The sequence below is a fragment of the Nymphalis io genome, chromosome 2, assembly GCF_905147045.1.
Source record: "Nymphalis io chromosome 2, ilAglIoxx1.1, whole genome shotgun sequence".
Classification (NCBI taxonomy): domain Eukaryota; kingdom Metazoa; phylum Arthropoda; class Insecta; order Lepidoptera; family Nymphalidae; genus Nymphalis; species Nymphalis io.
In genome coordinates, this window is record NC_065889.1 from 3,756,429 (window position 1) to 3,778,964 (window position 22,536).

The 22,536-nt window shown below is 29.4% G+C and overlaps 1 protein-coding gene across 1 annotated transcript in view; it reads right to left on the reverse strand.

Moving 5' to 3' along the window:
- The window catches only part of LOC126774067 (GTPase-activating Rap/Ran-GAP domain-like protein 3), a 76,839-nt gene that overhangs the window by 46,017 nt on the left and 8,286 nt on the right, over nucleotides 1–22,536 (reverse strand). The window lies entirely within an intron of this gene.

A 22,536-nucleotide genomic window follows, 5' to 3' on the forward strand; every position in this document is an offset into this window, starting at 1 on the left:
CATTCGTCGTTTGTTGTTACATTAGTCGACACTTTATCAATTCATATTCATTTAAAACATTGTGACTACTTGATTAGAAGTGATAGTAAATCTTTTTTTATAGTTCCAATGTCTACGGGGGATAGCGACTACTTATCATCAGGTGGCCTTTTTGCTTGTCTGATAACCTATATTTTAAATAAAAAAAAGCCGCTAATATTACAAGCTGACACTTAGTTATATAAAGTATTGCTGTTTGGCGGAAGAATAAATAGGGTATCTTTTGTTATTTAATATTATTAAGGTATGTTGGTATAAAATTAAATCGAAAACGAAAACTTAACAATTAAAACTTCTTCTTTTTTTTGTTAGAAATTTATGATATCAGTATTGCCATTCTGTTTAAGTTTGCCTCAGTAATTAAGATTTACAGATTGATTTAAATTAGTGGTTGCCTCGTTGTCCGCCCTAAAGCCACGGATGACCTTTTGTACACGCTTGCGTGTTTATTTATTTCGAGTGCCATTTATTTTACGAACCTTGATTACTTTGCGTTTTCAATAATGACGGTTTTAAGTTAAAGAGGGAAGATTGTGTTTATTCTTCGCTCGATGACCGACAAAGAGTAAAAAGTACAGTATCAGCCGTTACATGTCACGATGCTGGGCCTTAGCCTCCAATTCTTTTTGTGGAGACGAAGCTTATTCCGATACAAACACGATATGAATTATAAACACAAATTAAACGTATGAAAATTCCGTGGTGATTGTCTGGGTTTAAACCCCGCAATAAGATCGCATGCTCTAGCCACTGGGTCATCTCGGCTGAGGCCGCCAAATATAAACACGAATTGTAATCAAAATATGAAAACTGAAATTTCCAATATATATATATATATATATATATATTGGAAATTTCAGTTTTATATATATATATTGGAAATTTCAGTTTTCATATTTTTTGATTATATCATTTTTACCGTTTTTAATTTTTTTTTAAGACATTTATCAGTTAATCATGAATTCAGGAACTTAACTCTCCCATATTTTTACTTCTAAGAACCTCATAAAGGCCTCCAGTTAACATTTCAGGAAGGTAATGCAATCAAAATGTCTATTCATAAGCAAGGTTACGCAAATAAGGTCATTTTATACTTATAATGTAACATTATAGCGATTTAAGGGATGGGTGAAGCGCGTTATTATTGTTGAAGATTTTTCTATTAATAAATATAGAATGTATTGACTTTTTTATCAGAATTCTAAAACGATTTTTTAGGAATTCAATTTTGTTCCATTTTTGTGGTTTAATAAAGTGGAAGGATGTGTTATGACATATTAATAAAATTATTAATAAGGGGCTACTATCTTTTCTTTGCTATTAATATTAATTATTCTCGCTTAACTACTTTTAAAAAGCAAAGTAGTTCCAATATTGTATTTTGCATTGCAATTTATCGTAAGAATTTTACAATATAATTAATATGTGACTCAACCCGAATTGGAGCAGCGTGGTGGAATAAGCTCTAAACCTTCTCCGCAAAAAAGGAGAGGAGGCCTTATCCATATCCTTATCCCAGCAGTGGGACAGAGGCTGTTACTGTTACTGTAATGAAATGAAGAAACATAAGGCGATGTGCAAAATGTTGTAACTTGGTTTATAATATTATATTAATTACTGTGAGAGCACAGCACGGTAACATGAATTTACAACTGAATAAGATATAAACCATTCGTGTTGTAGCTTCTGTATATAAATACAAGAAAAATTTATTTGCATAAAATAGTTTAATTAGCGTTGTTCACAAATTCGACTTATTTATTATGCAAATAATGTTTATTCGATATGAAATAATTAGGAATACCATTTCACTGAAATATCTATCTAGGTCATTATAAGTTTTCAATCCGTTTAGATATATTTTATTAAATATCTTTTAATAAACAACAGTGTAAAACTTAAATATATCAAATGACGTAGGGATTAAGGGACTTTGGCTGTGATAGAGTTGCTTTAGTCGTAATAACATTTAAATCAAAAGAGAAGAGACTGACCTTTATTTTCAAACTTTTTAATGAGGTATATCGTCGTGTAGTTATGTTATATGTATGTAGAGTCGTAAGAATATAATATGTGTGTATTTATGTACTGCTTTTACGTTCAAACTAGGCGAAACTAAAATATTTTTTATAAATATCGGTTTTATAAGGAGAGTTAAAGTTATAACATTGTTTTGAGCTGTGATGAAAAGATCAAAACAAGTGGGTATTCAAATTACAAAGAAGCGTAGCGACGTAATTGATCGATTTGATTTAGTTGAACCTTGAACTTACGCTAAAAAATCGATACTTTTGATTGTATTGCTAACAACCATGTAGGTATCACACACTGTAATCAAACTACGTGCCCAAACAAATATATTTAACGTAATCGCAACCAAATCTTTGAATGAATGAATGTGAACATCATAAATGGTTGAGAATTTTGAAGTTTAGTACATAAGAAAGAGAACGATAAAGCGAAAATTTCAGGAGTCTATAATTTCAAGCAGTCTTTGATTCGTCAAGTTTTGTTTGAGTCGTCTTTGATAAGAGCGTTATAATATATATTTTAATAAGCGTAAGATTAAAAAATCCTTTAATATTAAAGTCCGCTGTGACCTTTTCGAGTGTGGCGCTTTTGAGATATCGTTCAATACGACCCTTAGTTGTCGGAGCTCTCGACTCTACTCAATTCAATATGAACACCACTCGTCGTTCCTCGTCTGTAGGTAACTTTTTGCACGGTTCTCGATGTTTTACGTTTCATAGCACAACAAATTTTTCATATGAACTTCGGATAAAATTTCGAATTTTGTTTTGCCATACTTTATTCAGGTCAGGGCGGCTTCAACTGAGGGGAATGAATAATTCTTTCCGAATATCGTAAAAATGCTTCAACGCTTGCTTATTTAATTTCAGTAGATGCTAGTATCAAAGTCTAAGTACCGATGTTAAAGTAAGGACTGGGTGTTCATTTGTATGTAAAATTTGAATTGTTGAATCTGTTACTATTTGAAACATTATTTTAGTTTTTTTTCTTTATAATTAAGAGCTAGTCGGAGTTTTTTTTTAATAAAAAAGACTAGTCGAACATATGTGATAAAAAAAATCTTAAGGGATATTTCAAAATACATAAATAACAGCGTTCATGAAAATATATTATCAAGAAAAGCAAGCTCGAGCGGAAAGAAATTTAATGGAGTGCATCAAGATCTTTAACACATTTTATATTATTCTATTATGGCTCTTGAGTAACAATATTATTTATAAAATTTAAAACACTGACTAATATACTGTGCTTGATTCTTATATTTCTTTATAGTTGAAGAGTGTATATGGTTGAATAGAAGGCACGGAACTACGGGTCTTGTAATGTAAATGTTTCTTTTTGCGTTAGATTTTTTGAATTTGATTTTGTTTATTCCATTTTTTCGGTAAGCTATATTACATACACAATAAAAATTAAAGTGGTTACAACAGCAAGATACAGCTAGTATATATAAAATGTTATTAAATTAGAGTTTTTCTTTCGATAAATAGCTTCAGTAGTTGCCCTCAGTATTTAAGTTAACATTCCGGTGCCACCACGTAAAATATGGAAAGCCGTTGGCCCTACGCTTAATTTCTTAGGTGGTGTCAGATATACCGTCCAGTCGATTTATGAGAGTGAAGGTATAGAGTGCGCATAGTACACACATCCCTACTAAGTATAATATGTTCTGCGCAGTTGGCATGTCGTAAGAATAAGTTCTCACGTCACGGCGTGCGATGCTATATAGATCGGCACAACACACACGAGTTTTTATATAATATATTAATTTTGTACTTGGTTTTACTTAGTACTAAGTTTTATCACTGGAATGAATTGATAAGCTCAAAAGATAAATCTGTATTTCTCAAATATTACAAAAATTAAAACTCAAATATTAGAAACTATTATAAATTCACAAAAAAGTTAATGCATTACCAAGGCATAAATACTTGTAATGACTCATCGTACCGTGTTGAACCTATATGAGTCTGTCAAGCGCAATTTATCTAAGATGACGTAGGTATTAACTCTAGAGACACGTAAGACGTTATTATGAAGTTGTATAACTATGTCGATTTACGTAAATTTCAGAATGTGTATGCATATTTACAATAAATTGTATATATGTATTCAATACAGGTTTTCTCCAACTTACATTTAATGTATAAAAATCATAGTTCAGCATAAAAATATAATAAAATGATAGACTTACCATTTTTTAAATTGATATAGACTTTTCATTGTATGATTTATAGCTTGAAGAGTTTATAATATGTTGAATATTTTTTTGCAATTTGACTACCTAGAGGATGGCCAAAGATCGGAAATTTCCAAGCCTCCAGCAACCTGGACTTGGAAATTGACAGTTGTATATTCCCGAGCTGCTGGCTCTGCAGTCAGATAAATCGCTGTTTGAGTGTTTTAAGATACTTCTAACATATTTACGTATACAAACTTTGTACGTGTTATTTGTAGATCTTAATAATGTCCATAGAAAGTACACTTGATAAATGGCTAGCATTTATCAATAATATAAGTTATAGATAGGCAACAGTAAACACTCTTGTGTTTAAAAAATTGTAAAAAAATATTTTGTGTTTTTTGCTGGATTTATTAGTAAAACAGAAATCATCATTATCAAAACAAAATATCTCTATTATAAAATATTTAAGAAATATTGAGACAGCATTATACATAACTTTTTTATTAATAAGTATGTCAAAATGATTTGGGCCTTTAGTTTCTATTGGACGATATCTAAGATAACGTAAAAGTAAAAACTTTATACAATCGAAAATACAAATTTAAAAGTTTTACCTACGAGTATGGTTCAAAATTTGAAAGTATTTATTCCGCCAAAAAGGTTTGACTTGGCTAAATTTTAAGTATTTATTCAGCTGGAAAATTCGTTTTCAATTCGGCTAAATTTTTTGTGGGTATCTATTCCATATATAAAGTGGCATTTAAGCTTTTTTTTTTAATATGTTTTACTACAGTTATAAACCTTGGAGCTTGGTCACTTGTTATGGGTGTATTATTTTAGACGATATCTTTGATGATTGTAAAAAGGTACGTTTTTTTTTTATTAATGTGATATAACATTTTTAACCATAATAATGAAATAAGAGGGGAAAAGAGGGTTTCGTCATTTCTGCCTATATGTTACTGAATACCTTTGCTGAATATATATATTATATATCTAAAATAGGATAAATATTAACAAAAGAAAAACTCATAATCGATTAAATTATCTTATTTTTGCTACTGAAATTTCTACTCAAAACAAGGTTGACCTAGAACTCGTACAAACAGTATGTATATGAGCGTATAAATTACTTTAAATCGTTAATTTAAAGTTGTGCGATAGTTTGTTATGTTCGAGTTTTGTAGTTTGTGTTTTGTAGCCTCGTAAATACAGTTAATATTTTTGCTACCAAATACTCTTACAGAGAAATGGGAATACAATGTAATAGAAACCGTATAAAAACAATAGCATGTTAGTGTAATTAAAACGAAATAATAAAAATAAGTAATTATTGTCACAAATAATCATGTTACATACGAAACAATTCTTATTTTTCAAAAATCAGGACGTTGTTTTTTGTTTAATATACATTATTGGTGATAAAGCTTTTTTTTTTTTACCCTGGGACATTTTTCACACACGGCTGTCTGATCCCAAATTAAGCTTGTACAAAGCTTGTGCTATGGAAATCAGACAACTGATTTACTACATATACTACTTTTCTTTTATAAATACATACTTATATAGATAATTACAAACAGATATGTTCATGCACACAAATGTCTGTCCTAGGTGGGAATCGAACCCACAACCTTCGGCGTGAAAGGCAAGTATCTACCAACCACGCCAACCGGCTCGTCAAAATGTCGCTTTGTGACATCCTATCGGGTAGGTACAGTCCATTCATCAATTATTTTAACAACAGGTTGAAGGGTGATTGAGTCAGTGCAATTAAGAGACACATGGGACGTAGAGTCTTAGATTGATCCAACGAGATTCGCATTGACGATGAAAGAACGGCTTACATTTCTTAGTTCCAGTAACTGTAGTTAGGGTGTCATCAAGCGCAATGCTTAAAAAAATGTTAATGTTAATCCATGTCCATAGTCCATTGAAACAATACAGAGTACAATTAATTGTAACGATATCTATTTGTAAGAATAAAAATGTGCCTTATATTTATTTCCTTACCTTGTGATAAAAATAAACATACTAAAAATATCTTTTTATTTACTATGATTCAAGTACATTCGTTAGCCTTTTCTTTTAACGAATGAACTCTATTGATAAAATTCTAATATTGATACCACTGTTTTTACGTCTCTTGTCAATTAATTTAATCAAATACTTCGTTTGAAAGGGGTTCGTTTGCTTTCATTCGCTTCTATTCCGAACCGTTGGAGCAGGCAATGCGTACAACCGCATCTCTGTTTGAACTCGAATGTTTGACACACTCGCCACGCTAAATCATAGCTTGAAGTATAACTGGTAACGAGCTCGTTGTTCAACGAACGGAAACTGTTGATTAACTCTGAACCTTGACTATGTCGCAGATTAATGTTAAAGCAATATATGGAGTCTATTCCGTTGAGAGTTCTGTCGAGAGAAATATATATATAATCAAGGCTTTGCTTAGATGTTTGAATTATAAATAAAATAATGCCTCAGTTATAAATGTTGTATAAGTTACGTGATAAGCTAAACGTGGTCACGTTTTATGTAAGTTAGTACAGTTTTAACATTTTAAACCTAAATATTCCCTTATCATAAACATATTTCGTTACATAAATTATTGCTTTGTCATCACTGGTTGCCAGCGGTGACGTAAACAATGAATTTTTACATTTAGGATATCTGGGACAGCGAAAATATAGTTAGTTGTGTCTATTACATTTTTTTAAAGACGATTCCTAAGAAGTGTTAAGCTAAAATATATTCCTATATATTAGTTATACAACACTTTTTTAGCAAAAAGAAAAATAAAATATGTTTTAAATTAAATACCGACCACGTGATTATCGCATTAACAATACTTATTAACAATTTAATTTATTAAATTATTAAAATTTTTATGAGATATATTTAAAAAAAGATATTTCAAATTTGTTGTTAGTATGTATATATACTTCAAATAATATTTTTAATATTATTTATTTACATAACAATGCCTGTTCAGAGATATACCTTAATTTTTCTGGATAAATAACGTAATGAAGATCATTTTAACACTTACAAAATTCATATATAATCGTAACATGTTAAAAAAAATTCGTTGTATTACATTAAACATATCAAAACAGGTCATCATCCACAAAACCCAAATATATTATTCAAATTATGTACTTTATACGAACGTAAAAATATTTTATATAAATGTTAAGGTCGTATTTCATTCGCATTTTTGTGTTTTAACTTGTATTTTGTACGAAGGGTTAAAACTGAGGGATTGAACTTATCAAACAGGAAGCTTAATTTTACGAAATTTAATATCATATTGCACATTGCAGCGTAATAGTGCTTTAGTATCGAAAAAATTAAATTTGCAATTCACTCGAGTTTAATTATTTATATTTAGGTACCATCGTTTATTTAAAAGAAATGTTCATTTTATATTATATTTTGTTTTATTAAAATATATTTATTCTTGCTGGATGATTGAAAATACCGTTTCACTATAATTAATCTAAGAAATTGTTATTTGACGAAAAATGGTAATTGGACCGTAAAATTTACAATATCAATAATTAATATTATAAGGTAAAATATTTCAATTATATATATAATCCTCTAGGATTTAGAGTTAGGGTGTTATTGGGATACTATCTGGAAATAAAAACATGTGGGTATATCAAAATATACTCAATCAAAATATGAGGAAGTTTGGATAGCGCGTTTGTTGAATTTGGTATTTAAAAAAAAAACTGTGATATAATGGTAGTTAGTGGCAGAAGAAGTGCTAAGTACCTACTCAGTAATACGGTGCGTACACATAAACCAACTAACGGGGCTAACAAATACTCGACGACATTAAACAAGTATTGTATAACGTATGGGTTAAATAAATTGGAGTCAAATACTTAATTTTAGCTTTCAGGCGTAACGAAACACTATGCAATTTCAGCACGCGTTCATTTCAGTTTGTAAACATATTATAAGGTATATTCAATTTGTTAGTTTACATAATATGTATAAAACATTAGAATAAAAACTGTAGCATATTCGGTGTTTTTTTGTAAGCACCCGCGCGATTATTAAGTTTAATTTTCATCTGCTTCTAAATAATATGTCATTTTATGAAAATGTGCTAAGGTCATAAACTTTTAAACTAAATAAAAAAATAAATCATTAAAAATACTTTATTTTTTTATACATTCACTTTTAATTATATCAGCTGGGACGCATTTATGTTATGAAGCGGAAAATTGTTTTTTTGGCATTATCTTGTCGTGTGGTAATAGAATGTTTATCATTTCACGATGTTGCATTGTTGGTAGCTACAGTGATATGGGTTAATCTCCTAAGCTCTAACCATGTACGGATTCGACCCACAGAAAGTTTATGACATGGTACTGATATAGTCATTGTCATTTATATGCGTAGGGACGATGTATTTATACCACAAATTGAGGTCACTCTACGTAATAAAGCAATTTATATGTCACTGCAAGCTACTTTCTATGTTAATATTTATGTTAGGACATTTTCGTCTACGGAGCTGATTTCGAAGGTAAATTTTTTAAGAGGAATACAATTTTGATTTGATTTCCATCCAAAAATAAATTCCTTAAAATTCCGCAGAAATACATGAGAGAAGTAAAATCACTTTTTATTTAAAAAAAAATTGTACAACTGTAAAAGTATTTAACAAAAAAGAATTTTTTTAGTAAAAATATTAAGCCTTCGAAATATTAACAGCCTATCTTATAAACGTAAGAAACGCTAAACGTTTATGGCCTATAAGCGTTGCTTAGCAGCTGTTTAGATAAACACAGATTTCGCTTTGTCTCTTATTACTGATTTGATATTCAAAAGAATAATACACATCAATGTTTAAATAATCACTTATCACCTCCTTAACATGACATTTATAGGTAATGTATAATTAATTTTATTAAAAATACACATTGAATATAAATTAATAGTAGCAGCTAATGAACAAAGGAACTTACCTTTTTACTCATAGCTTACAGACAGCATGACACAGAAAATTTGTCCCGAAAAAGGCACGGTTCTTGTGAGATGTCCTATTCACAGCATTATTTTGTAATTATCACTTTTTGCTAAAAACGGATTAGAATGAAATTCAGTATAAAGTGTCTTACACAACACAGAAGTTCGCAATTAACTGCGGGGTATCTAATTAGCATAATTCTGTAATTTCCTTTTCGTACTTAAACGCCGGAACAGGTTTTTATTAAAGATATATATTAATGGATTTTAGATTTTGGAATGACTCACAGGATACTTTTTATCTCGGAAAAATGAATGACATGTGGTATAATTATTCTTACTAATATTATTAATGCTAAAGTGACTTGTTGTTTGTTAAACGTTTACCTAATTTTGCATAAACCTTTTCAGCCCGACTTACGTCGTTTTAGTTGACCTAAGATTTCTTAGATGTGTAATAAATATGAAAAAATTAACTTACTTTCTTGCAACGCTTAACTCTTGTATAGATCAAAAATACTAAAAATATTCAAACAGCATTACCTAGTATTAGTGCGTTCCGGTTTGACGGATGAATGAGACAGTGTAACGACAGCCACAAGGGACGTAACATCTTCGTTCCCAAGGTTGGTGGTGCATTGGCGATGTAAGGAATGGTTAATACTTCTGATAGATCGCCAATGTCTATCGCTTTCATCGAAGACCATTAGAAACTAAAATACTATGTTTTCCTTAATAAAATAACCCAAAATAAGAAGATTTTTTATATTTTATTTTTTATATATATATTTAAATTATAAAAACATTTTACTATAACTGATGTTATAACTCCAATAGCTCCTGTTAATTTTTTTTTGTATAAAAAAACCGATTCGGCTCCCGCATCATATATTGTACGTTGAAAGCACTTAATATGACAAAAACTTTCAGGCAAGTGCCGACAACAACTACAAAGTTTCGACCCAATCAGATAAGTGCTAGCACTCGAACACATCGAATCCAAAAAAATAAAATCTGCCATTTTATTGTACATAATGCTTATTTGAATTATACATAATATAATTTTTTTAGGTAGCAGCGGTAGCCTGAAATAAAAAAAAAATATTGTTCTGGGTGGGTAACTCGCAAATAGCTTTATTAACTTAAAAAGATGCAGTTCACAGACAGACACTTTAATTTTATTTTTTTTGTAAAGAGTGTAGCGAATCTAATCTCTTCCAGATGAAGATGAATTCGCTAAGTGTTCGAGATCATCTCCGGAGTGGACTAATGAAAAGACATCATGTCGCGATGTAATTTTGAAACTAATTAGTGCATTATATAAAAGTAGGACGACAATTCAATAAATATATAAGACAAATAGGAAAGAATTTGTCTTATTTCATTTAATATGTCATATATTATATAAATAGACAGACTGGCAAATATGCCATCTGATGGTAAGTACCTCATAGACATTAGCGGAGTAAGAATTATTATTAAATTGTCCAGCAGTGGACGTTTTCCAGCTGATACGATGATGATGATATAAATACAATATTTTTATTTTTAACTTTACACTGGAAAAACGAATAAAAGGTTAGCAATTTTGCTTTAAACCTGCACTTAAGGATGTATATAAAACGAATGGCTCCGTAAACTTTTTCTGCTTAAAATATAATTTTGAATAAGAAGTAAAATATTATGTTTTGAAAGTAAAAATTGTAGTTTTTAAAAATGTGTTTGTATAATAAAACGACGCTTAAAAAGTAAATATATTTAAAATAAGTGATATACGAGTATGCGAGAGTCCAAAATAATTAACTGCACGTTTCAAAGTGATAAATGAAAGTGTTGTATATTGGATAAAACGATAATTAAATTTCATGTAGCTGAGTTCGTGGTTTAAAAGTTCAAAATATTGAGTAACATTTCTGTAGGTCACTAAGCCTTAGAGACAACCTGAAACCATGACCTAGTTGTTATAACTATTTCATAACAAAATGTCAACCTAAATCAACCTACCACCAAACACCTTACACGCGGGCGAAGTCACAGACAGAAAGTAAGTGGTGAAAAAATTTACATCAAATTCATCTATTTTAACGATATTATTAGTAATTGTTTGATTAATTGCGATTAACTATTTATCACCTATTAAAATGTATAGTAGAATTCATTTATCTGAAAATTAGGTTACATTTTAGGCAAAAAAATATAATATGAACCAGTTTCTAAAAAAGGCGAAGTTTGTATTACTCTACAAGTTCTAACATATACGACAAACACGCAAATCAACAATACGAAAACAAAGCCGAGCCCGTAAGTGGAACGATTTAAAAAAAATGTTTTAAAAATAACTTTGGAAAATTCTTATTTCTGTAAAAATATCTTTCCATACGATATTTTAAAACGAACATAAACGTGCAATATTTTTATTATGTACCAAGCTATGCACTTATTCAACACAGATTAATGTGTAACATTGTAAATGTGAACCATATTTTAAATTACCAACGGAATGTTATGTTTATTAACTGTGTACCAAACAGCTTTATATAAAGCTAAAGATTTTTTAATCATAGTTTATGATTGATAAAGATCGTATATATTTCAGTGAGTGTTTATATCATGTGATGTTAGAGTAATATTTTTAATTATTGCAACTATATAAGCCTAATATTAAATATGATGAACCAAAATCTAAGGTATTAAAGAAAGAGAATAGTGTAGTTCAATGACAAGTGTAAACCTTTTCATTAGCAACGTCTACATAAAGAAACATTTCAATTTTTGTGTTAGCAGAACTCGATGGTTGCAAAAGTCGCTATAATTATATTAAATTGGTAACAATATTTGACACATGTTTTTCATTTCAGTCAATTTTAGACACGGAAAAAGCCTTAGTTCATTTTACTATTATTTTTTTCACCTTGTGAAATGTTAAGTCGATCAGGACTGATGGCTTATGAGTTCGAAATTATAAAAAATTAAAAAGCTAAAACCGACATGGTCAAGTCGATAGAAGACGGAAATTGAATGAGCAGGCATCATTCAATTCAAATCGTTCTTAATGTCGAAGGAAAATATTGCGAGGAAACCTGCCTATGCCAGAGAACAATCTGTTACATGTGTCTATCAATCCACAATGGAACAGGAAGCCTTCGTCCAGCAGTGGGACAATTACTGGATCTTACTTTTATTTCATTTTTAAAGTTAAATTAAATTATTAGTTATTTTTTTATAAAAAAGGCTGATCCGCTTTTTTATCTAGTTAAAAATGATTGTAAATTAATTAAAAAAAAATAATTGCATAAATTTAATTAAACTAATTTAGTCCTAGATTAATTACCATCGCTTTTGAATCTCTCATATCGCATACAAAAACATACTGGTATTTTATGTAACTTTAGACATTATTACTTAGTTTTCGCTAGAAGAATTAACAAAATTATTAAACTGTCAAAAAAGTCTCGTATTCAAGTAATCAAGAATAACAGTGATTATTGGTTTATCTTCGTGTTCTGGGATTGAAAGAATAACTTCATAAAGAAAATTAATTTATTCATTTTAAAACAATTGTATTGATAATATTTATTCATTTTATTATGGCATTTTAATATTTAAAATAATATTTTAAGTTTAAATTTGTATTATCAATAAAAATTTCAAATTATTGATAAATTTGCGTTAGTAACTCATGGAAGTGCTTAGCTTTTGACCTGTTAGGGGACAATTGAACCTAAGCACATTATTAATCATTGTTCAAAAGTAAAGTAAGTTACAGATAAAAGTGAAATAGGCTTATTAAATTTGGATATTTTTTTAAAATTTTTTATACAATTCAATGAATGATCTTAAACGCAATAAGCAAGTGTACGAGAGGTAATTTACTCCAGGGAAAATGAGGGCAGATCTATTTCAGCTAAGTGAATGCTTTCTAGCACGAACAGGAATAATTCCTGCCAAAACATATAATAATATCTTTCGTATTTGAAGGTCTTATAATTATATGTAGAATTAATTTAATAAATAACATTATGCACGTGAATGTTTCTCCTTAAAAATATGTTCAATAACTCACGTTATAGATCGCGTTTACTCTGTCAAGGGTTTATTCATGTGAAATATGTTCCTAATGTTTGCTTAAGTAGCGGTATACCTGGTAACAATTCAACTTTGTTTGTCTAGAATGAAAGTTTCACCTCTTTAAGACTCTAAGTCAACCCGTTGCTGGAAGAACTGCACAGACATTCAATTTTTAATGGAAAACTCAAAACTTATTTTTAATTGTCTGAGTAAAATTTCGCTGTTATACCTGTAGAAGTTGAAAAATGATTTTATGAAATTAATTTACTTAAAATATCTGTACTAGTATATGAGGTGCCTTTTTCTATAATACCTAAATGAAAAATCTACTATACCAATATACATAAAACTCATACCAGAAAATGCAGCGCGTTTCAGAGAAGATTTGAGTTTATAATATTTATATATATAAGCTACGCTTCGCAGTTTCACCTCTCGTTTGTATATATGGTGATTATCATGTTCTCATATTGAAATATAATTTATTCTACATTGATTATGTTTCTATTTGATACAAGTTTAATTTTAATCTAGTTCTTTTATAGTTTATAGTGTTTGTTGTATCTTTTGTGGAAAAATTGAATGCAATTTAAAGAAAGAATAAAGTGTATAGTGGTTTAAGATTTTAAAAGCTTGTATTGAATCAAAGAATTCTGTTTCAAGCAATGTCTTCCACCACTGTTGTTCCAGCGGAGTGCTGTCTTATTGAATTAAGAACAAGTTGAAGTTAGTTCGCAGACTATCTAACAGATAACGGATACGGTTCTCTATTGCATAAATTGTTTCAAACACAATTACTATGAAACTTTCTAAAAGGAAGTCATCGTTAATTTGACCGACTTCCGTTTTATTTATATTGCAATTATTCAAGATATATTTTTTTGCTTTCCATTATTTATACTTGGCGGCGAAGAAAACTTCGGGAGAAAATCTGTATGTGTCAGATAAAAAACTGCCTCATATGTATCTGCATTAGTAGCATAGCGGTGTGGAATACCCTCCAACATTTTCTCAAGAGAAGATGAGGTCTGGTTTTAGCCCATTAATGGGACATTTACAGACTGTTACTTTTAAAGGTTTTTTAATATTTTGTTTTGAGAGTAATACTTAAACATACAATTTGCAATTTACTTTAAATATGAGTCTCACGTAGTTTTAATTAAACATAAAGTGATGTGAGTCGTGACATAAGTGAACTCTAGACGATAAGCAATTCCGTCGAACTATTCGCGCGGCATAAAATATAATTTGGCACAACATATTATTTAGTTAGAACTTTTTAGAAGTAGCTAGCTCAACATTGTAGTCACGTAAATATGTTTAGTATATGACATAATAAAATGAAAAAGTTAGAAAAATATGATTAGGAAACTTAAGAGCGAGAAATGCTCTTCTAGGGCTATTTTTGTAGTGCCAGTTGTATTTAGCGTATTCAAAATACGGATTCTTTTTAAAATTTGTCTAAAATTATGCTCTTTATTTATGTTTATGATGGTTTCGACATAAATCGGTTTCTAAAATCGATATAGTGACAAATCGAATCGACAAACAAATCGCCCTCATAATTTGTCCAACGGACATATCAAACCACTCAATCAGTGAATCCATTCAACCTAGATCTATTGATAACCATTCAAATCTATGTGATAGGTAGTTTTTATTTTTAAGCGAAAATTGCAGTTGAAAACTAACTAGACAAAATAGCTATCTAAAAAAAAAATGTACACAGTTAGTACCTACATTTGAGATGGAAACTTCTGCGGCAAAAATCGTTTGGCGGAATATATTGATCGCATACTGAAACCTTTAGCGAAATACTGAGTATATGAAACATTCATTTTAAATAGTAATCATTATTCAAACATAAGATTTTTTTTATTAATTTAAATTAAGAAACAAAAATTAAGAATGTATTGTAACACCTTTTTGAACTGACTTCTAACGCACCGTTAACAATAGTTCAGAAGTCAGTGCTGCATTATGGTTTCCAATAAATTTTTATTATTTTTGTTTTTTACAAACATAATTATTTTTATTTAAGCTAACAAATAACTAGCTTCAGCCCGCAGGTAACATATTTTTTTTCATGTACTGTATGTCATCACACACACACATGTATGACAATGTGACTATAAAATTTTATGATGATCGGTTAGGTAGTTCAGACGTGAAAGTGTAACAAACAAATAAGCAAACTTAACTTCGCATTTAAATTCTAAGCTTAAATTCATAATGCAATAGAACTAACACACATATTACAAAACAATTATTACCAACATTTATTTATTTGAAATGCTTTTATTATAGTAGCAGTAATATTGTTTCTTCTTATTGCACTTCCCATCTTAAAAGTGATTAGTCACTAATGGCAAACACGATTAACCGTTCCACTCTGAATTGTACTGAAATAGTTTTATCTATTTACTTTACTTATTTCGCTGTTTCATATATTTTATACGCTGTATAAAAAATATATATTTTTTATACGCTGTATAAAAAATATATATTTTTTGGTTTTGCTTTTATAAAAACGAGCAAAGGCTGCTCGTGGTGTAACTACAATAAAATTTAATCTCGTACATCTCGATAAAGAAAATTCTCAAATGAAATTGATTAAAATCACGTTCGAGTAGTTTCACAAAAAAGACTCGTTGACGAGTTTGACATCTATTTGTACTTCCTCAACTGACCTACATATCCGGCCTCCCTGTTGAGAGTAAAGTTTATGTATATAAGTAGTATATATCCATGCTTTACGACGTAGTAAATGATAAACTATGTACTATATTTCAACGAGTCTGAAATTTATATACGCGCAAACTGCATTTATTTTACCCGTCCATATACAAACGTGTGGTTGAAAAACGCACTCGTCTAAATTAACCGATATCGTTTAAGATTAATCATTAAAGTCTGTTTTTTTAATTCTGTTATCTTTATAAATTTACACTACTATCCGTTCTTCACAGCATATAGGGAAGTTTATACTGATCCGTAGGTAGAGAACCATTGGTACTTTTTGAATTCGAAACGAGGCGTTCGTTATCAATTCTACTATTCATAAGCAATACGTTTTTTGAATATAGTAAGTGGGCGTAAAATATATTTGAAGCGTCTTGTTTTATAAATTGTTTTCCTTAATATCGTATGCCTCGATTATTCTTATACATAAATAGCAGAATACTATTAATTATATAATTATAATTTAATTTATGAACACAACATTCAGTTATTTTTTAAATAAACTAAATTTATCCCACCTAACAGTGTACGAATATATTAAAGTTTTATAGTTCTGGTTAGAGCAAAAGCAACGCATATAATCTGCAATTGTTATCGGAATTCAATTTATCGAATACCTATTCCGTCTTTATGTGCGTAGTCAGCACCGGGGTGGATTTATGGAAACTACGCCTATCTCCTAGTAAGTCGGTACTGACCTGAGTCAAAGCCAATGAACCATTAAATAAGTTGAAATGTCTTTTTCTATTTTGGGGAGACGTAGGTTCTTACATAAACTGATTAACTTACTGAAGTGTATTAGATTACCTTAAAGACAATGTGGAACAAGCTGGAAATGATTCAAACCAATTTATAATTAAGCAGTACTTTGTATGTATACATTTAAATATCCGATGTACCTAACATGGGGTTTTAAAATATTACGTACATTTTCCGCACTTTGGTGCGGAATCTAATTAAGATTTAGAATCGCGTCTTTGCGCCAGTTATATTAGTATTTATTTTAAAATAAAGTACTCCCGACTCGTCTGTCTGTCTTTCTGAACGCGATAAATTCAAAACTAGCTTAACTAACCCTTTTCAACCATCTACATTACTATAGTCTATTGTTTTCACCAATGTAACGATTCACGAGGAAGATTTAGGAGTATAATTAATTAATATTATGTGTGAATTTATTTATTTATTTATAATAGCACACTTACAACATACATATAAAGCATTGAAAAAATTAATTTATAAAACAATAATATTATATCTAATATGCATGTCAATTACAAGTGTACATAGCAGTTCCAGATTCATTTAATCAAATTCAAATTAAAAGTAAAAAAAGTCATCAGTAATTTAAAAAAAATTACAAAATTAAATAATAAATAATGTCATTATTATAATAAAAAATCAATCGGCGAAATCATAATCAAAAATTATTAAAAGTATTAATTAAAACTAATCATGCATTTTATAATAATTATTAATAATTAAGTAAATTATTTCAAAAGATTATGGGAGAGTCACAAAAAATGTCCGGAATTGATTTAACGATATTATATTTATTACACTTCCGTACTAAGGGAGCTTGTTTACCGATATGAATATGAATTACCTGAAATATGACGATGATTGTTGAATATGGAAAAAATCATGCCGCGTAAACTATTAGACTTAAATGTATAGTAATCCCTTATTCTACCCGTGCAAAGACTCGACGGGGAGTTAGTAATATAAGTATGATAAGTAGCTGACAATAAAGATGTTACGAGACAAATGTATTTTATTTGCATTCCCAATGATGGTACGTCGACGTAACTAAGTTGTCACGTCCGGTGGATAGCGAGATTTATTAAAACGAGTAATTGGACGGAGACGTTGGAAAAATTTAATGAACGCGAAATTCGCTCGAAGGAACTCCCTTAAGTTTATTATAAAGACGTGCGTGACCGTGCATTGTACTAATTTCCGTTTCATTTACAATTCACTTTTGTGCGTCGCTTTTGGTATTAGCGAGGTCACGGTAATAAATTACAGGGAAATGTAAAAAAAAAAACAGGCAGTTATAGGGACTGCCGATGGAAGTGAAAAATGAAACTGTTAAATATATTTGTCTTTGTTAACAGGTGTAATCGAACTCGGATCAGTCAAATAATCGTAGTATTTCAAACCTTTAGGCCAACTAATCGTTACATGGAGAAATGAAATTTATGACCTCAATCTTTCATTATATTAACATTAGCATGTCGGTGACGCGAAGTCACGAATTTATCCCCTACGATAAACCGGCGTAACTCGCCTAAAGAAGTTATCACTGCAAAAAATGTTATGAAATATCTTTTACATGTCTTAAATGTCTAAAAATTATTTTCTATATCTTTCTATTGAAACTTTTGATAAAACCGTTATGATTTAACAAAGTATTTAGTATTTATTGTACCATCTAATTAACAACGTTGCAACAAATGCACGATGGCCTACTGTCGAGATAGTCTAGCGGTTTTAATACGTGAATCTTAACTGAAGGTTGGGAGTCTAAGAGCGAGTAAGCTCTGCTAAATTTTCATGTGCTTTATATGTGTTTGTAATTTACCTTTTGCCATGCGGTGAACTAAATCATCGTGACGTAACCTACACTTGGTGGAGTCAGCTCAAAACCTTCTGTTTCTTTACTTTTTTATTTTACAACTATTACGTATTATCATATTATATAAGTATGCCTGAATTCCTTAATTATTATTATTTAGTAATATGTTCGTTACGTACGATCGTTCGTACTTCGTTTGTATAAATATTGTTAAACTTATTTTCATGCAATCAATATCACATACTAAATATCGAAAACATGATAATAAATAATTCTTAATTTACCAATTAAATCTTAAGTCTGTCCAATTTTCGTTGTTATTCTGTTTACAGGAGAAGCCAAGTTCACCAATTTCAGATAACGATTAAGAGATATCGAATTTTGTGTAATAAACATTCTTAAAATGAAATCTTTCATATACCGTCGATTTTGTTAATTTTTTTGGATAATTTTTATACTAATGTTTGAAATAATAGCCAAAACTTTGTTATTAATGCAAAATAGAGCCAGTATTCCTATATACATAAAATATTACTACACAAGAATCTCGTGAACTCGTGAAATTATTGCATAAGTGTTTTGCACTTGCTTTTGAACTGACGACTTTAGTAGGAAGTAACAAATTTACCTTTTTCCTTACTTTTTATGTAATTTTAGAAAGTAAGACGCCGAAATTAGTTTTAATTTATAAAGCATTCCTATGTGTACTTCTTTTTACATACATAGCTTAATTTAAATTTAACTGTAACTGACTGCGTGCTAATTAAAAGTTGCAAATTTGATCACCGATTGTGGAAACAATTTTTTTTAAATATTTCAGAGTATTTATTGTGGTGTGTGATTGCGTATAATAATATATAAATTATCTAACTGGTTATATATTTCCTTTGCTTCAACAATATGCGGCAAATGTATATAAATCAATACAATATAATAAATCTGTAAAATAAATATTAAGTATGTGTTTTACTAACTGACCACGTCTCGTGGAATCAACAAGCGGGTCGAACAAATTTGTCATGTTGTCGCGTGGCGTCAAATTGCCGGCATCAAATTTCAGGGCGTTGTCACAATGCCACCCTTTCATTGTAAACATAATAGCAATGTCTAAGCCTGCTAATATGATTATATTAAAGGATATTTCGAATTTAATTTATTCATAAAGTATTACAATGCTTTAATTTATTAATTAATGAAATAAGAAAATGACGTATGGACCATCACTACAGTTGGAATTATAAATGACGTTAGCTATTCCTTTCATATATAATGGGATCTACGTATTTATAATCTTTGCATTTAGAATAATTATACTGATACCCATAGGCATTAAAAATTAGTAGCAAAAAAACCAATTAGATAAATTAACCTGCATTACACTTAATTACTTCTGTATTATGAAAAAAAAGAAATGGTGTAATAACTGAAAGAAGTTGTATATTTTTGCATCAGAAAAGTTTGACGCAAACGTTACATATGTTTTACGTTGCACAAAAAATCTTTTGAATATTTATTCTCGCGTACGCCTCGCATATTCTCTCTCATAACTAAAGCGCCCAACATTAGTTCAACTGAATTTATCAATATAATGCAAATACCTTTTTTACATTACTATATGTTGTAAGAAAATCTCCTTAAGGTGTCATAATTGAATAAAAATGTAATATTTGAATGTAATTTAGTAAAAACTTTAAAGTGTCCTTGTAAAAGATTATAGTATGCATAATGGTTTCGAGTGTATGTAAATTTCGTCAAACAGAGTGAGGCAAGCTGCAAAGACGATATTTTTCTTTGAAGCTGTGACAATTTATAAAATTGCTTACTGCTTGCTTCCTTAGCAATATATACAAACACTCTTTACAAGACACTAATATAACGATAAAAAACAAAACTTATTTTCTTTGGAATATTTATGCGCTTTTTGCAGGCTCACCTTGTTAGGTTACTTAATTTTTTTAGACTACCTTTGACTGAAGATTGTATTTCTGTAAAGGAACAGCTCATGAATGTCTCACTGCTGGGTGAAAAGCTTTCTTTACTCTAAAAATATGTCCTTTCGATCGATACACAAATATAAAACTTAGATTAAAAGTAATATTATGAGTATTGTAATAGTAATTATATTACATAAACGTATATTACATTTCAATGAAAAACATTTCATTAAAACCTGTACCACTTTGTTGAGAGTTTTGAATATAGAATTCCCTTTAGTTTGCCAGGAGGTATTCTGTCATTGTATCATTTCGAGGAACGTCATAAGTTTGACTGGTTTCAATTAAACATGCGATGCCTTGAACTAATTGCTGCAACTCCTTTTATTGCTGTAACTAGTTTTGAGACATGCAACATAAGATCGAGAAATGCAATGTACATTATAGTTATAAACATCGCAGTTTTAAAAATAAAACTTACTAATAATTAAAATTAAGTAATAATTTTATATTAATTAAAAGCGGGTTGAGTCTGGATGCCGTAATTTAAATATATACGAGTACTAAAAATCATCCTTTTATATTAGAATATAATTTAAATATTATCCAATCTAAGTGTTCCTTTGAAAAAAAGTGTTTAATTGAATTTGTTTTAATAAATAAATGTATTATCTTTGCCGAAGATCTCGTTGTACGAGCTGCAGGATCTGCATTGCAGGTGAACGATAATAATCGTATCCTAAACGAGTTACAATGTAGTTCCAAAACTGTAATTTATATATAACTTTATATTAAGCCTATGCCATTTTTAAAAGTATAATATATCTTAAAGCCTTTCGATCTAAATTGCAAAATGTGTGACGCAATTTTTATTTAAAGAAAACGCTTATAATCAATATGTTAAATCTATATCAATTATTATATTTTGGTCAAGGTTAATTCTGAATGACGAATAAATTGAATTAAAGTTATTATAATTTATTTTTTAATTAACCTGAGGTTAGATATAAAGTTAAAAAGGTTACTGAAATTTATCTATAAAATATAGATATAAGATGTCGCGGACTTTTGTATAGGCATTTCTAAGGCCTACGATTGAGTACATAAAATTAATATATGTCTTATAGTTGAGTAAGTGTAAGCTAAATAATAATCCAAAAAAAATGACGCCTATATTACAAAACATAGAAATATTTCTATTATTTTTTAATTTATTTTCCTTAACTCTCAATTATTAGATAATTTTCATCATATTATATAATTTATAGGGCTCATAATGTACTCAAAATTTCGTTGTACCTTTAAATCGAAAGCAACAACTATAATTTAAATACTCGATGAAAATGTATAAAACGTATGTGAAAAATATTTTGCTGTCTCATATACTTCACTGATCAAAGACTAGAAATCTATTTTTACTAAATGCAAAGTGCGAAATTTTAAATATAGATTACGTGAGTTAGCGCGTGATATCTAAAAGGTTGTATTTTTAAAATCGGTCGTATTAAAAATAAATATTTCTACAGGACTAGAATATATATATATTGTAAGACACTAAGGCTATTAAGTACTTTTAGCCTAATAAATGTACAGTGAAAGGAAATCAGTCCTTCCTATAAATATAATATATAAATTGATAGCAAGATCGTGTCTTACAAAGTTGGCTGGAACATCGCTGTTTAATCTTTAATAAATATGTTACATAATATTGTGGTCATTAAATTATATAATCAAACGATAATGTATTAATTATCATAATTAATTTATCATTAACATGGCTCTCTCACAAATTAATGATGCCACTTTAGCTTACTAAAGTCGTAAAACTAAATGGCCACCAAGCAAACCAAAAAAAAAACTAACTGACGCTAAGGCTTCGTATAGAAGTATCATTAACCTACTTTTTGTCTTAGAATTTATAATGCTAGTGTTAATTGTGGCTTTCCTCGCTAGGAATACAAATTTGC